The sequence below is a fragment of the Lolium rigidum genome, chromosome 6, assembly GCF_022539505.1.
Source record: "Lolium rigidum isolate FL_2022 chromosome 6, APGP_CSIRO_Lrig_0.1, whole genome shotgun sequence".
Classification (NCBI taxonomy): Eukaryota; Viridiplantae; Streptophyta; class Magnoliopsida; order Poales; family Poaceae; genus Lolium; species Lolium rigidum.
In genome coordinates, this window is record NC_061513.1 from 33,121,188 (window position 1) to 33,139,803 (window position 18,616).

The window sequence follows — 18,616 nt, forward strand, 5'->3', positions numbered from 1 at the left end:
AAAACAATGCCGAGAGGCTGCCATCCGGGCCCTACATCCCTCGGCGGTGCGGATTTGCGTTGACTCGGCCGGCGAACCCGAGATTTCGAGATGCACCACGTCCCGGCCACCATACGCGACGTTTTGGCCGCTTTCGTCGGGCTAGGTGGCCTCAAAAACGAGAAAAAAAAAGTTTTGACATGCACCACGGAGGGACCAAAAATCGTCGGCCATGGTACACCAGCAACCACGGCGCGACTTCAACTTCGTCGGCCATGGCAACTTTTCTTGTAGTGTTTGGGGACGTTGTTGTCCTGATAACAGATTCTGTGCTGTCACCATAAAAATTTGTATTCACTGCCAGAGAGGAATTTTGAGCTGCCAATGTTTTTTCATATTCCCCAGGTTATTATCTAACTTTCTTTAGTTGAACACTTTTCGATCTGAGCAACAGAAGATTTTCGAAAAAATCAATCTTTACCTGTTGTTCTATTTTAACAGCTGCCACTATTTGCATTTGCCTCTTAATATCTTTCTTTTTGAATTCTTTTGAGCAAAGGGAATTTTGAAGAGGTTGCTACAGTAGATAATGTTTTATATATGTTATAACTGAACCCAAGTGGATTTGTTATTTTGATTGTACTAATGCTGCTAATAAGAATTGTGTAAAGTTTTGTATGAAGGAAGTTTTCAAGTGTAGGGAGAGAAGAATGATGTAATGAGATGAAGTATGGATAAAATCTCAAGCTTGGGGATGCCCATGTAACCCCAATAAATATCCAAGAGGTACAAGCGTCAAACCTTGGGGATGCCCTCTTCATCAACAAAGCAACATGTCATCTTTCTATGCGCTATATTTTTATTGCTTCATACGCTATGTGTTGTTCTTGGAGCATCTTTATTTTTGTTTTTAGATTTGTTTTGTTTTGTTTGCTGTAGCATCCCGGCATATTTTTTGGAGAATGACATACTCCGTTTTAATTGCATAGAACGCTCTAGTTTTTGCTCTTATTGTTTTGCGAGTGTTCTAGTTTGCTAGTACTGCGTTCAGCTCTTATTTTTTCACTCAAATTTTGTTCAGAGCTTGTTTGTTTTCTTTATTTATGTATGATTAGCTCTCTGGTCTATATTTATTTTCATCTCTGAGAGTTGTTTCAAATAGGTTGATTGGTGTTGGAGACAAGTAAAATGTTTCATGTCTATAGTGATGCAAAAGAAAGCTTGTCTAGACTGTGGCATAAACTTTGGCATGTCATATTGGATATTTTTGTTATCATATGCTTAATAGTTATTGTTGTAGCATGACTTGTCTCAAATAGTTGAGAGTGCATAATGTGATATTGAAATAATCATGTGTTGTTTCCATCGTACAAAGCATAGTATTGTGGTATTCTCCTTTGATGCTTTATTGGGTTAACTTGGCACATGCTTATATACCATGTTATGACTACAAACGAGTCAAGTAAACCCTATGATCATTTAGTTTTTGACTTGTAATATCAGAAGCCCGGTGATCAGGGGGATACGTGAGCACCCCCTAGCTGCTCAACACGTGTCTAACGGCATCCATTATTCCGTTAACACTATTTTGGCCATTGTCGTGTCTAGCCGGCGAACCCACAACACGCCCGCAACCCACTCGATCTCCCCTCACCTAATCCTTCTCCTTCCTATTCCCAACCGCACCTCCATTTTAACCACGACCCACTGTACCTCGCTTCCTCGTCCTCCCCTACTCCTCCTACCTCGCCATGGCGCCCAGGAAAACGTCGAGCTCCTCCGCACTTGTTCTATGCCACACTCCGTCAATGGGAGCTCGAGATACGGCCATGCGTCCCAAATCGCGACTCAAGGTCGGAGATGCTGGCGCCGGGAGTTAACCGTACGTCGGAGGTACTGACGCCGGGGGAAAGCCGGAGATCTAAGGTGGTGGCTCGAAACCGAGCTGCACGACGGGTTTCACCGCCGCTGCCAGACCGGCGAGGGGAAGCGAGGGGGCGGCCGCTCCAGACCGGCGATGGGCCAAGATCAGGAATCCCCCGAGCTTGAACTGCTATGCGCTGCACTCCATCGACGGGAATCCGGCGATGATTGGACGCGGGGGCAGAAGTCAGGTGCGATGCGGCGACGAAGGGCGCGTCCACCTCCTGCCGCACCCCGATGATTGGCCGCAGCATCACTGGAGCTTGGATGAGAGCTGCTCGGTCGCACCTTCCGATTCACATCCAAACTCTCGAGAGCCTCCCGTCTCGGCGGGTTGCAGCGATTGGGGTGTGGGCGGCCATCTCCAAATCGGGATCGCGAGATGTAGCAAATGCTACGCGCGGAGCAGTGTCCATGCGATCGTTGTCTTACAACTAGGTGCTGAGGCCGCCGGCCATCAGGTACTGCTTCGCGGGGTAGATGTAACCACTTCGTCGGTGCTGTGCAAGGGGTGGTGGCCGCGTTGCTTTGTGCTGCGACCAGGAGTAGCTCTGCCTGCGGTAGCCCAGGCGACTCCAGCACAAGCACAGACAAATGCAGATTTTTAGTCTCGCGTTTGCTCTAGTCTGCTACTGGAGTAGACGATGGCGTGGAGTGGGGAATTATTTGGTTTCTTTTGCTCTGTGATTTTTTAGTTCTAGTTTCTGAACTGCTGCTGGAGAGGTAAGAGCATCTGCCTTTTTTTATTCTCTCCATGAAGCGGGTCCCACGCGCATGCATTCTGTAGCAGGATGAAAAGTTGAATGCAACCGTGTAGTCGCCGTTAGTGGACAAGGTGAGATGAGCAACATCCAATGGTGCTGGAGAAAAAACGGTGATAACCGGGTGCTCACGTACCCCCCTGATCACAAAATCCACTCTCCTTTGATTAATAATGTTTTGTCGCTATGCATGATTATGACCATTATTGCTCTCTTAGTTGGTCGCTCCCAGTCTTTTGCTAGCTTTCGTCTGTATTGAGTATGAGCTCTACTCGTGCATCCAACCACCAAAAACCAAAGTTTTCCAATTGTGTCCACCATATCTACCTACTAGCATTATTGCTCTTCCAAGTATATTCATCATGTTTTTATTTATCTTCCAAATTAAATTTTGTCATGAGAAAATTAGTTAGTAAAACTCTCACGAACTTGATGACACATTTACTTTCTTGCACTTAATGAACTTGAACCATTGTGACTATCTTATGAAGCTTATATGCTTGCAAATTATGAGTTGAGAGTTAGCACAACCATGCTTTCATGGGAAACGCTTTCAACATTGCACTTATTCTTATTTAGTTGATATCATGTTCTTTTGTTTATGGATGCCTAGCGGTGTGAAATAAAATGGAAACTTGTAAGTCCATGGAGTTTGTATATATGTTAGAGGAACTCCTGGACAGCCAATTTAAGCCATGCATAATTCATGGTGGAAATTTACAGTGAACCATAGTGACCATTCTATGAAGCATCTTCAAATAAAACTATGCCCATAGTAAATAAAAAGATTGCTGAAATGCTCATTGTTTGTTTGTCTTGTCATTTTGGCATGGGATTGCTCCTATATCTCATAGGAATACTTCTATATCATGGGGCAAGAGGTTCCCCATTGGCATTCTCAATGATACATATATACTTACAATGAGAAGAACTTATTTGGGACCTAAGTTGAGTTGCATGAGGTTTAGGTACTCTTATTCAAGGGGCACGAGATTTTCAACTTGTGATTTGTCAAGCATATAACTCGTGTTTGTCCTCACATTAACTTTAACCATTCAAGATGCTTATGATAGGGGTAATGAGATCTCAAAGCTAATGCGTACCATAGTTTTTGGAAGGTTTATAAAACTTGTTAATCTTGCTTCCTCTGCAAAGAGTCTTTATTTTACTTTTATGTTGAGTCACTATCTTCTTCTTTATGCACCAATTAAGAGAGCATAGTTGTCATTCTTAGTATAATATACATAGTTTCAAAATTATTATTGATTGATTCATGATTATGCTATTGCTTGTTCTCAAATTACTTGTATCTAGTCACCCTTTGAACTTTAAAGGTGTCCTAGCATTCATGTTTTGCTAGTTCATAAAGGACATGATGAGTACCACTTTGCTATGTTTTCTCTATGCTCATAAATAAACAAGTTGCTTTCAATGCGTAATTATTCATGATCCTTTGTTTGAGTTACTTCTCATGTTATAACATAGTTGGTAAGTTCTATTGTTAGAATTATGTCTATCATGCCTATGTTTAGAGTACTTTGATCCCAGCTCACAATGCTTTTACAATAAACTTGATCAAGATTGTGTTGGCTTCGTGTCACCTCAAAAATTATTTTATTATCACTTACCTACTCGAGGACGAGCAAGAGTTAAGCTTGGGGATGCTCATACGTCGCAAACGTATATATAATTTTTGATGCTCCATGCTTGTTTTACACCAATTTATATATGTTTTGCTCAAACTTCGTTGCACTTTTATACATTTTACGGCACTAACCTATTAACAAGATGTCACAGTGCCAGTTCCCTGTTTTCTGCTGTTTTGTATTTCAGAAAAGTTGTACAAGAAATATTCTCAGAATTGGACGAAACAAAAGCCGAAGTCAATATTTTATCATAATGAAGTCAAAGTCCACAGGGGGGTCGAAGAGGCGTGATACGTCTCCAACGTATCTATAATTTCTTATGTACCATGCTAGTTTTATGATAATACTTACATGTTTTATTCATAATTTATAATGTTTTTATGCATTTTCTGGAACTAACCTATTAACAAGATGCCACAGTGCCAGTTCCTATTTTCTGCTGTTTTTGATTTCAGAAAAGTTAGTTTACAAATATTCTCGGAATTGGACGAAACAAAAGCCCACGGCCCTATTTTCCACGGAGTGTTCCAGAAGTCCGAAGAAGAGTCGAGGAAGGTCAGCAGGGGGCCCACACCATATGGCGGCGCGGTAGTGGGGCCCCCCGCGCCGACATGTGGGGAGGGAGCCCCCTGGCTCCCCCGATGCCGCCCCTTCGCCTATTTATTCCTTCGTCTCGGAAAACCCTAGTACCGAGAGCCAAAATACGAGAAAAGTTAGTTTACAAATTTTCTGTTGTTTGCAACTTAATACTGGAAGGGGTGCGGATGCTAACCCGAAGGTGGACTATTTAGGCATATATGCATGCTGGATGGCGGTCTGTGTTCTTTGTCGTAATGCCCTAAGTAAATCTCATAGTAGTCATCATGATATGTATGTGCATTGTTATGCCCTCTCTATTTGTCAATTGCCCAACTGTAATTTGTTTACCCAACATGTTATTTATCTTATTGGAGAGACACCACTAGTGAACTCGTGGACCCCGATCCATTCTTTTACATCTGAAATACAACCTACCGCAATCATTGTTCTCTTTTGTTTTCCGCAAGCAAACATAATTTTCCACACCATACGTTTAATCCTTTGTTTTCAGCAAGCCGGTGAGATTGACAACCTCACCGTTAAGTTGGGGCAAAGTATTTTGATTGTGTTGTGCGGGTTCCACGTTGGCGCCGGAATCCCCGGTGTTGCGCCGCACTACACTCCTTCACCAACAACCTTCACGTGATCCTCATCTCCCACTCGGTTCGATAACCTTGGTTTCTTATCGAGGGAAAACTCGCCGTCGTACGCATCATACCTTCCTCTTGGGGTTCCCAACGGACGTGTGCTTTACCGTCACAAGCAGCTACTTTTCTGGCGCCGTTGCCGAGGAGATCAAGACACGCTGCAAGGGGAGTCTCTCACACCCAATCTCTTTACTTTGTTTATTGTCTTGCTTTATTTTATTTTCTGTCTTGTTTGCTTTCTTTATATCAAAAACACAAAAAAATTAGTTACTCGCATTTACTTTATTTATCGGTTTACCCTTGTTTATTTCATCATGCTTCTCCCTAAGTTCACTTTGAAAGATATATCGGTAGGGAGTGGGTACATCATTGGAAGAAATAATATAGAAGAATTTTTCAATCATGTTAGTAAGGTTGAAGATTTTGAAGATAGATCCTTGGTAGAACTTGCTCCTAATTATGAAATTGCTACTGCCTCGATCTTTAGTGTACATGTTGGAAGCTAGATTTGTTAATCTTAATCCTATAATGCAACATATGTTTCTTACACTCCGTGATAGGGAAGAAGGAGAGAAGAAAGATTTTGTTTTAGAAACCCTTCTTAAAGAATTTGGTGATGTAGCTAGAGAAGCTAGAAAAGTCTTTATTCAACATAAGATGCTTGGCTTTTATATCAATGTTGCAAATACCCTTGAAAGAATGGAAAAATATAGGCTAAAGTACACTAATGAAGCCAATTGTGAGGGGGACACTAAAGTACCAATACCTTATAAGCTCATAGGAATGCATGAGGCACTAGAAAAGAATTTTGACTGGATTGTTCCTAAAAATTTATTTGAGGAGGATAGTGAGCCTAAAAGTAATGAAAGAGGAGATTCTAAAACTTACATAGATAAGATACAATGCATCGTTGAGAAAACTCCCAACTCCTATGTTAATGCTTCATCTCTTGATGTTACTTGATTTTCACTTTCTGCGCCTAGCTGAAAGGCGTTAAAGAAAAGCACTTATGGGAGACAACCCATTATTTTATTTCTGCAATTTTTTTTTATATTAGAGTCAAGGTGCTTGTTACTACTGTAGCAATACCTTTGTATCTTTATTTTATTGCATTGTTGTGCCAAGTAAAGTCTTTGATAGAAAGTTGATACTAGATTTGGATTTCTGCGCAGAAACAGATTTTTAGCTGTCACGAATTTGAGCTGTTCTCTCTGTAGAAAAATCGTAAAATCTTGAAAAAATTCACGAGTAATCCTCATATATGTACGTAACTTTCATTCAACTGGAGCTTTTCCATCTGAGCATGTTAAGTGCCTCGAAAAAATTCGTCTTTACGGACTAATCTGTTTTGACAGATTCTGCCTTTTATTTCGCATTGCCTCTTTTACTGTATTTGAGTGGGTTTCTTTGCTCCATTAAATTTCAGTAACCTTGGGTAATGTCCAGAAGTATTGGGAATGATTGTGTCCTTGCTGAACATGTGAATTTTTGATTATGCACTAACCCTCTAATGAGATTGCTTTGAGTTTGGTTTGAAGGAAGTTTTCAAGGATCAAGAGAGGAGGATGATATAATATGATCAAGAAGAGTGAAAAGTCTAAGCTTGGGGATGGCCCCGTAGTTCATCCCTGCATATTACGAGAAGACTCAAGCGTCTAAGCTCGGGGATGCCCAAGGCATCCCCTTATTCATCAATAACTTATCAGGTCACCTCTAGTGAAACTATATTTTAATTCCGTCACATCTTATGTGCTTTATTTGGAGCGTCTGTGTGCTTTTATTTTCGTTTTGTTATTTTCATTCTCAGAATAAATCGGATCCTAGCATGCTTGTGTGGGAGAGAGACACGCTCCGCTTTTTCATTTGAACACTGGTGTTCTTCGTTTTACTTTTAATGTTCATGGCAAAAGCTGAAAGCCGCTGCACTTATTGCTATTTGGTTGGAAGCAGAAAATGCTTCATGTGGTAATTGGTATATTGTCTTGAATAATTTGATACTTGGCAATTTTTTTAAGCTCTCAAGTAGATCATGTTTAAGCTCTTGCATCATGTAGTTTAAACCTATTAGTGGAGAACTACCGTAGAGCTTGTTGAAATTTGGTTTGCATGATTGGTCTCTCTAAGGTCTAGATATTTTACGGTAAAAGTGTTTGAGCAACAAGGAAGACAGTGTAGAGTCTTATAATGCTTGCAATATGTTCTTATGTAAGTTTTGTCTGTACCGGTTCATACTTGTGTTTGCTTCAAACAACCTTGCTAGCCAAAGCCTTGTACTGAGAGGGAATGCTTCTCGTGCATCCAAAACCTATGCCATTTGTGTCCACCATAACTGCCTACTATGTGGTATTTTTCTGCCATTCCAAGTAAATACTTCATGTGCTACCTTTAAACAATTCAAAACTTTATTACTCCTTATTTTTGTCAATGTTTTATAGCTCATGAGGAAGTATGTGGTGTTTTATCTTTCAATCTTGTTGGGCGGACTTTCACCAATGGACTAGTGGCACATCCGCTTATCTAATAATTTTGCAAAAAGAGCTGGCAACGGGGTGCCCAGCCCCAATTAATTAACTTTCATTAATAATTCTCTTCACATGTTTTGCCCTGATTTATCAGTAAGCAACTTAATTTTGCAATAGACACTCCTCCATGGTATGTGAAATGTTGGAAGGCACCCGAGGAATCGGTTAGCCATGGCTTGTGAAAGCAAAAGGTTGGGAGGAGTGTCATCTATAAATAAAACTAAAATACATGTGTAAACAAAAGAGAATAGGGATGATCTACCTTGCTGGTAGAGATAACGTCCTTCATGGGAGCCGCTCTTTGAAAGTCTGTTTGACAAGGGGGTTAGAGTGCCCACTACCGTTCGTTGAGAACAACAAACCCCTCTCAAAACTTTATTTTTATGCTCTCTATATGATTTCAAAACTTGAAAAGCTCTAGCACATGATTTAATCCCTGCTCCCCTCTGCGAAGGGCATTTCTTTTACTTTATGTTGAGTCAGTTTACCTACTTCTTTCTATCTTAGAAGCAAACACTTGTGTCAACTGTGTGCATTGATTCTTACATGCTTTCTTATTGCACTCATCATATTACTTTGTGTTGACAATTATCCATGAGATATACATGTTGAAAGTTGAAAGCAATTGCTGAAACTTAAATGTTCCTTTGTGTTGCTTCAAAACCTTTTATTAAGAATCTATTGCTTTATGAGTTAACTCTTATGAAAGACTTTTTGATGCTTGTCTTGAAAGTACTATTCATGAAAAGTTTTTGCTATATGATTCAGTTGTTTAGTCATTATCTTTCTGTTACAAACTATAGACCATTGCTTTGAGTCACTTCATTCATCTCATATGCTTTACAATAGTATTGATCAAGATTATGTTGGTAGCATGTCACTTCAGAAATTATTCTTTTTATCGTTTACCTACTCGAGGGCGAGTAGGAACTAAGCTTAGGGATGCTTGATACGTCTCCAACGTATATATAATTTCTTATGTTCCATGCTAGTTTTATGACAATACCTACATGTTTTATTCATACTTTATAATGTTTTTATGCGTTTTCTGGGACTAACCTATTAACAAGATGCCACAGTCCTAGTTCCTGTTTTCTGCTGTTTTTGATTTCAGAAAAGTTAGTTTACAAATATTCTCGGAATTGGACGAAACAAAAGCCCACGGCCCTATTTTCCACGGAGTGTTCCAGAAGTCCGAAGAAGAGTCGAGGAAGGTCAGCAGGGGGCCCACACCATATGGCGGCGCGGCAGTGGGGCCCCCCGCACCGACATGTGGGGAGGGAGCCCCTGGCTCCCCCGAAGCTACCCCTTCGCCTATTTATTCCTTCGTCTCGGAAAACCCTAGTACCGAGAGCCAAAATACGAGAAAAGTTCCAGAGACGCCGCCGCCATCAACCCCATCTCGGAGGGTTCTGAAGATCTCCTCCGGCACCCTGCCAGAGAGGGGAATCATCACCGGAGGGCTCTACATCACCATGCCCGTCTCCGGACTGATGCGTGAGTAGTTCATCCTTGGACTATGGGTCCATAGCGGTAGCTAGATGGTTGTCTTCTCCTATTGTGCCATCATGTTTAGATCTTGTGAGCTGCCTATCATGATCAAGATCATCTATTTGTAATGCTACATGTTGTGTTTGTTGGGATCCGATGAATATGGAATACTATGTCAAGTTGATTATTGATCTATCATATATGTTATTTATGATCTTGCATGCTCTCTGTTGCTAGTAGAGGCTTTGGCCAAGTTGATACTTGTAACTCCAAGATGGGGTATTTATGCTAGATAGTGGGTTCATGCCTCCATTGAATGCGGGACGATGACGAGAAAGTTCTAAGGTTGTGGATGTGCTGTTGCCACTAGGGATAAAACATCAATGCTTTGTCTAAGGATATTTGTATTGTTTACATTATGCATAATACTTAATGCAATTTTCTGTTGTTTGCAACTTAATACTGGAAGGGGTGCGGATGCTAACCCGAAGGTGGAATTTTTAGGCATAGATGCATGCTGGATGGCGGTCTGTGTTCTTTGTCGTAATGCCCTAAGTAAATCTCATAGTAGTCATCATGTTATGTATTTGCATTGTTATGCCCTCTCTATTTGTCAATTGCCCAACTGTAATTTGTTTACCCAACATGTTATTTATCTTATTGGAGAGACACCACTAGTGACCTGTGGACCCCGGTCCATTCTTTTACATCTGAAATACAACCTATCGCAATCATTGTTCTCTTTTGTTTTTCGCAAGCAAACATAATTTTCCACACCATACGTTTAATCCTTTGTTTTCAGCAAGCTGGTGAGATTGACAACCTCACTCGTTAAGTTGGGGCAAAGTATTTTGATTGTGTTGTGCGGGTTCCACGTTGGCGCCGGAATCCCCGGTGTTGCACCGCACTACACTCCTTCACCAACAACCTTCACGTGATCTTCATCTCCTACTGGTTCGATAACCTTGGTTTCTTACTGAGGGAAAACTCGCTGCTGTACTCATCATACCTTCCTCTTGGGGTTCCCAACGGACGTGTGCTTTACCGTCACAAGGAAGGCGCCACAGGGCAGCCAGACCACCCCATGGCACGACCAAGGGTGAGCCTGCGCCAAGGGGTGGTGTGGCCCCCCAGGCGGCCACCAACCTCGCCCTTCCGCCTATTTATTCACGATCTCAGGAAAAACCTAAATACCGAGCCTCCATCCACGAAAAGTTCCGTCGCGGCCGCCATTGTGGACCCTAGATCGGGAGAGTTCTGAAGCTCTTCCCGGCACCCTGCCGGAGAGGGAGATCATCGCCGGAGGTCTCTACATCACCATGCCCTCCTCCGAAGTGATGCGTGAGTAGTTCATCCCTGGACGATGGGTCCATAGCAGTAGCTAGATGGTTATCTTCTCCAATTTTTGCCTCATGTTTAGATCTTGTGAGCTGCCTATCATGATCAAGATCATCCTTATATAATGCTACATGTTGTGTTTGTTGGGATCCGATGAATATTGATGTAAGGGTATATTGCCCCTATGTGTGGTTTTGGTAATTAATGACAACCCCTATGGACTAATGTTTTCATTTAGTTTATATGAAGGAATATTCCATAGGTACTACTTGTATTCCATGTGTTGGATTCAAGTACATGAAGATAAAGGTATACCTTGAGTATTGGCATCAAGATCATTGATTTGTAGACATATATGTGATATGATCAAGAAGAAGAAATGAAGATGGAGTTCTTATGTGGAACTCAATTTTAGCCATGCTCTAGCTTATGTGTTAAGCAATGAATGATCAAGATCTTGAGTGCTTGATTCCAAGTGAAGAATTCAAGATATAGATCTAAGTCGGTGTCATGATAGTCTCATGAGTTGAGCTATGGTTGACTAAGATTTAGAGCATGCAACCAAATGAAGAGTTCTTTATACACCTCAAGATAATATGATAGAGCATGAGAAGATACAAGGTTGACCAATAGAAAGAGCAAAGAATAGATTCAAGTTTGGTCAACACATAAAGCATAAAGAATGTGCCACATGAAGTCATGTGGTATGGTAAGCTTTGTCAATTATGCTTTATGAACTAACCCATCATATAGGTGCCCTTGTATTGTCTATGGGGGTTAGGTATCTTTCCATGGGCATGCATCAAATGTAAGATCTCATATAGACCATGAGTGATTACGTCAAGTGGTGATCGTCATCAAGGTTGAGTTGGGCAAGTTCAAGTTGAGCATCTCAAGAGGATCATATGCTTGAAGCTTGCCGTCATTTTGTGACAATGGATATGTGAAGATGTGCATCAATGGAGCTTTCCCATCATGGTGTATGGGGGAGCATTTGTGAGTCTTCACGAAGTAACAATGATGAAGTGAGGCATTCCGGCTTGAGTGGAGCTTGAAGAGTTATCACAAAAATCAAGTGGGACGCGCAAGGAAAAGGTATGGCCTTGCTAGGTTATCCGTTTACCGGTCTCAAGGTGGTTGTTGGGAGACCGGATTATAGGATAGATAGCCGCACTATCAAGAGGGGCTTTCGGTTGGGTAACTTGATCACATCGTCTTAGGGAGATCAACCCTTTGCATACTTTGCATATCCCTATTACTTGGTGTTTCTCTGTGTGAGGTTCTTGAGCTTGTTGCTAGCTTTACAACAACCCCAAGTTCATCGAAAATGGAATCTGCATGCATCTTCCATTGCGTTTTCGAGTTTGGACATCTTCACCGTTTCTTGACGGTGGGAGACTCCCTCTCTAACATCTTCTAAAAATATCCTGTGAGGAGTCTCCATATTTGTCGTTATCTTTTCAACAAAATTGGTTCATGTCAATCGAAGTTCGGGATCATTTTCTATTTTAAAGAAAAAGAAAAAGATCTTAAGGAGTCATGCAGTCCGGTCCACCGCCCGGCACTGCCGGGCCTCCCGCCGGCCCGCCCGGTGGGAACCGGCTGCTGGGCTCGTGCACACCGGGCCTGCTCTAGGGGGTCTCCCGGCCCATGTCCGGCACCACGCCCGGTGGCCGCCGGACCGGCCAGCACAGCGCCCGACCGATCGGCCCTCCCTCCGGTTGGGTCCTTTTGGCCTGCTGCGTGGCCTGCTTGCCCCGCCCGGCCTGTCAGCCGGCGCTGCCGACCTGTGCGCTGGCCCGTCCGGCACCCAGCCCGGTGGACCGGCCGGCTAGCCGGCTAGGTCGTTTTTTCTGCCCGTTTTATTCCCCAATGACTCTATTTTTTCTTGGGCTATAAATAGACCTTCTTCCACCTTGGGATGGGTAACTTCTTCCACTCTCTCTCCTCCATTGTTGACTTTGAAGAACTTTCCCTATCTCTTGATTGCCCCATGATTCTTGCTCATTCTTGAGGGATCTAAGAGAGGAGATCTAAATCTACAATCCCCACCAATCCATTTCTCATCCTAGCATTTGTTGCTTTGGTGGGATTTGAGTGTGAATGATTTGAACACCTCTAGTGTTCTTGCTTTGCATCATTGCATAGTGTTGAGCTCTCCACCACGATTAGTTCGAGTGAGAGACCGTAAGCTTGTTACTCTTGGAGGGTGACCTCCTAGTTGGCTTGGTTGGTGTCCCGCTGACCTCTTCGTGGAAGATTGTGAAGGGGCCCGGGCTTCTCCTTCGTGGAGCTTGTGAAGTGGTTGTGGAGCTTGCCATCTTCGGAGTGGAGGAAAAGCTAGCCATAAGGAAAGGGCTATTCCTTCGTGGGATAGGCTCGGAGAATAGGGTGAGCCTTCGTGGTGTTGGGAAATCCTTCGTGGGATCCCCACCCCTCCGAACGTGACGTACCTTCTTGCAAAGGAAGGGAACAAGGGAATACATCTTTGTCTCCGCGTGCCTCGGTTATTTCTATACCCGAGCTTACTTTCCTTGTGATTGCTATCGTGCTTGAAGTACATATATCTTTCTATCACTTGTGCTACATATATCTTGTGCCTATCTTGGTTAGCTCTAGTTATTGTTGTTGCACTTAGTCAAGCCTAGCATATTTAAGATTTGTGCTTGTAAAATAAACGTTAGTTTAATTCCGCATTCTTACAAGACAAATTCGTAAGAGTTTTAAAACGCCTATTCACCCCCCTCTAGGCGACATCTCGTCCTTTCAATTGAATACTATGTTGAGATGAATTATATATTCTTGTCATATGTTATTTGTGATCTTGCATGCTCTCTGTTGCTAGTAGTTGCTCTGGCCAAGTAAATGCTTGTGACTCCAAGAGGGAGTATTTATGCTCGATAGTAGGTTCATGCCTCTAGTTTTCTGGAAGAGTGACAATAACTTCTAAAATTGTTATATGATATTGCTACTAGGGAGAAAACAACAACATTTTATCCAAGGGTAATTCTATTGTTTACTTTACAGATATTGCTTAATGCGACAATCTGTTGCTTGCAACTTAATACTGGAAGGGGTTCGGATGATAACCGGAAGGTGGATTATTAGTTATAGACACAGTTGAATTACGTTCTATGTATTATGTTGTAATGCCCAAACGAATCTCATAGTAATCATCTTGTCATGTATAGTCTATATTCGACAATTGCCCGGCTGTAATTTATTCACCCAGCCTATTATTTATCTTTATGGAGAGACACCTCTAGTGAACTGTGGACCCCGATCCTTTCTTTTACACAGATACAATCATCCTGTTCTGTTTACTTTCTGCAAACACTGTTCTCTTTAATTCCACTGCAAACAATCATCATCTTTCCACTCGATACGTTTAATCCTTTGTGTTCAGGAAAACCGGTGAGATTGACAACCTCAATGTAAGTTAGGGCAAAGTATTTTGGTTTGTTGTGTGCAGGTTCCACGTTGTTGCTGACGCTGATAGTGCGTCCTGCCAATACTCAGCTAGCAACACCTTCAGAAGTCACGCCTTTCTCCTATTAGTCGATTAAACCTTGGTTTTTCTTACTGAGGAAAAACTTGCTGTTGTGCTCATCATACCTTCCTCTTGGGGTTCCCCAACGGTGTGCAATCTGCGCTCATCATGGAGGAAATTGTTGTATCATAATTTAATAAGTATTGAGTTTCCAAAATCACTAGGAGCTAGAGGAAAATCACTAGGAGCCCAACGGTTTAGGGTTTCGTGCAATGCAATACATTAAAAGGATGAAAGTTTTTTTTTACTTAACACTACTAACTAGAAAATTCTAAACTGAACAACTAGAGAATTATTATTTAAAAACAAGGAAAATGTGTGAGCAAGTGGTAACCCAAGGAAGTAAATGTTATAGGAAAATAGTTGTTTCATTTGTTTTGGTTGTCTTTAAGTGAAGCACATAATTTTTTATACCATCTAGATGACAGAGTTCTAGTTTTGTGTGCGTCACGCGTTCCCTCTTTTCTACCTACACTAGGTGTCGTCACACACCTTATGACCTGGGTAAACAAGGCATTTAGAATATGAACTTGTTGATTAAACTCTTAGGCCCTTTCATGCGCGATCAAAGAAATAATTAAGGCTATTCCTAACCATCGCACTATCTTTTTATATAAACCTAAGTCCATTTTTCTTGTAGGTGGGAGCCATAAATAGGTGCATCCGTGTAACTACGCAATTACACTCCTAGTGACTGATCACAAGGAAAATTCCATGCACAAACAAGGGAATTATTAAGACATAAAAGCCGGCTACCGCTTTCGGTTTTAAGGTCCCCATTAGTTTATCCCTATTAAACATGCAAGTCCAAGAATCGGGACATGGTTTCTATCATCTTCATCCCTCCTCCAAGCCAAATGCAACATTGATGCATGTATGCATTCCCCAATATATGCATGCACTCATACACCGGTACATAAGAATATCGTAGAAAAGAACAAACGTGTATACACAAAAAAACTATTTCATCATTGATATGACCAACTTACTACTCAAAACTAGACATAGAGACACAATAGATTAAGGCTATAGTACATTGCATCACACATGTTCGTCCATGTCATGTCCTATGATATGTGACTTTGACTCGGGTTGTAAGGGTCGAATGCATATTTCATTCGCATGTCTTTCGAAAGAAAGGATGCTTCCATAAAACTACTTGTTCAATAGTCCATACCGTAAACAAATCACAAGTCGTAAGCCAAAAGATCACAGCGGGAAGATGACGGAGATGTTGATGTAGATGGTGATGATGCCAGACGGGGTGGACCACCCTAGAGGCACGTTTTGAAGCGTTTCCCCCTCTAAACTCTACAGGTGGCGGACTACAAACCCTTTTTTTCTCTCCTTATATCTGCCTCAATCCGTCCCAAAATAAAATACAAGGGGCTATTTGTAGATGGTTTTTTGTCAAGACAGAGTGGCACGCAAAATATCGTGGTTGATCGGACGGTCAAAGGGGAGAACCCCCATAGCTCAGTTGGGCTTCTCGACCTCCCCTTGGCCATTTTCCCTTTTCCTTTTGGCCTAGTCTGTCTATGGTGAAATACTTCGGTGGTAAAATTTCTAGGTTCTTTTGTGTTCGGGAAGGTCCTTGAAAGTAGAAAAAATACACAAAACTTGGGTTTTCCATTTTGTAGAGTTATAAACAAAATAAAGGGAATCCTTTGGAAAACTTGGCTTTACACAAAGAAACCTTAGTATATATCCTTCCCCTCAACTAACTGCATTTTTTTTAATAATCTTGAGATGGTTTGCGAGTCCAATGTACTTGACCTTACTTTATTCTACATGGTTATTTGCTTGGCCGGACCTATAAGAGAAGTATGTGCATGGAGGATATCTTCACAACTTTGCGACCTATGACGTCTCCCGAGTCTAGGGTCCTCGTAGTTATTAAGATAAATAGAACAAAGCATTAGGTTCCGTGATGTCATCGAATTTCCCTAGAGAATTATTTTCAGCTACCTCATTCCCCGTTACTCACACCAAGGTTCGCGAGCATCCGCCCACTCTCCTCTACGAATAAATTTCCCTTCATGAGCCTTTCAGGGTAATGGGTACTAGGAATGTCCTAGGATAGAGGAAAAGACAAATGAAAAAAATACATGAAACGTAAAGCAATCACTACACCAACAATCCAATGTCAAAGAACACATATCTACGAGGTAGGCCTCAGCCCTCAGCCTAGGAGAACTACTCAGACATGATTAGGTCAATAACCATAAATATTGTATTTAAAATCCACACAGATGAATAATAAAATTGCCTTATGGTGTCAATAATCGCCAAGCAATCATAGTACCAGTATGGATGGCAATGTAGAAGATTAGGGGAATGGTTATGGAGATGGTGGTGATAACAGTGCTTTGTTTTGAGGAATAGAAGTGTTGCTGTGGCGGTTGCAGTTTGTAGCGACCTCACCTTTTAAGGTGCCGATCTCTGTGCGTATCTGTGCTAGTCCCTGGATCAATCGCTAGCACACACAGTACAAGATGTAATACCAAGAAACAAAGGTCTTTATTGCATCGTATGATCCAGAATTTACATAGAGGATTACAAATTGCAGCACAAGGCTAGCATATCATCAGAGTTTCACAACGAATAAACATATACAGCATGGAGTCCTTCGTCTTCATGTGCCACAGGCGAGCATGTTGAGGATAGACTAGTAACCCCTAACGTTTCTCACTCATCGTCTGAAAAACCTGCAACATGATACGTTGCAGCCACGAATGGTCAATACATTTGAATTGTATTGGCAAGGACACTTCTGTGGACTCAAAAGGCATCCTATACCTACGTGCACATCTGGCTGGTAGAGCTCGGGTTCATTTTGCATAAAGCCAATTTTTCCCTATCGTTTATCAAAACATTTTCTTTCAATCTAATTTAGCAGTAACATTGGTAAAACCCCAATGTACCAAATTAACAGTAGCATTGGTAAAGCCTCAATGTACCTTCCTACCCTTGTTCACCCATCAAATTTTATTTAAGAAATTGGGATGAGGAGATCTTCGAACAAGGACTTGTCGGTTCGCTCAAGTTGTCCATAACCGGGGACACGGCTAAGTACTTAGATTTTACACTCTCGAGAGGTTGTACACCTTTACCCACATGGCCGGGTCAATCCTTCTACCTCGTTGCACATTTTGCTTAAGGACAGGTGTAGACCGTGGCCGAGACCTTCTGTGTGTAATCGCCCGAACCATTCCCTAAGGGCCACGCCCCCACCTACAATATCCCTCTACCACCACCTGGCCCCTAGGATCCGGGTTCATACAACATACTTTGTCAAGCCGAGCCATAGTAGCATGTGGTTGTACGTGAAGCTAATGAGCAAGATTTGTCTACAATCTCTTTAAGCCCGGGTGACTTTCCGCAAGTGTGCACTAGCACCGGGGTCTTGCCCCCGATACGACCACCCTCTCCATAACTCCACCATTCACCCAGGTAATTTATTAAATTTAGTTGTTTTTCCTTAACCTCTACCAAAACCTTTTTCCATGGCATAGCAGGTAACAACTAAATTTAATGGCGGCTAAGGGAGTCTAGGAGTGGTGTAGCTAAACTACTAGGATTTAATAGCAAGCAAAAAGCATAAACCCTAGACATGTCTACTATAAAAATACTACAGTGCAAGAATTAAAACTGGGACCTTTGTGTGTGTCACTTGCCTTGGTGAGAGGACGAGTTGGTACACTCTTCGCAGGAACACTCGTTGCAATCAACACAACCACAATCTACAAACAAATATTTTCACTCCATAAACACATAGCAACACACTTAATATGTTCTCTGGTTTCAACTATATGCATGATGCCATGGCAAAATTTTAGTGTTGAAAATAATTAAAAACATTTCCTATCATTAGAAAAGATCTACAACACTAAACAAATACTACAAGAGAAATGTATAGGCAACATTTTTATTTTCTAATGCTACTGTACATGGGGTTCAAATCTCTACTAAATGCAAAAGGAATTACTTAAAAATATTTTGTAGAACTATTTATATGGCCAAAATACTCTATTTGAGTTTCTGCAAAAACTGTGTACAAATATGATGCAAAAATGCAATATTATGTGTCTACTGTATTCTACACGTTTTTATGAATCCAGGGACATCTCATTTGTTAAATTTCGATAAACGCAACTTAAGTTATGATTTTTCTAAGATT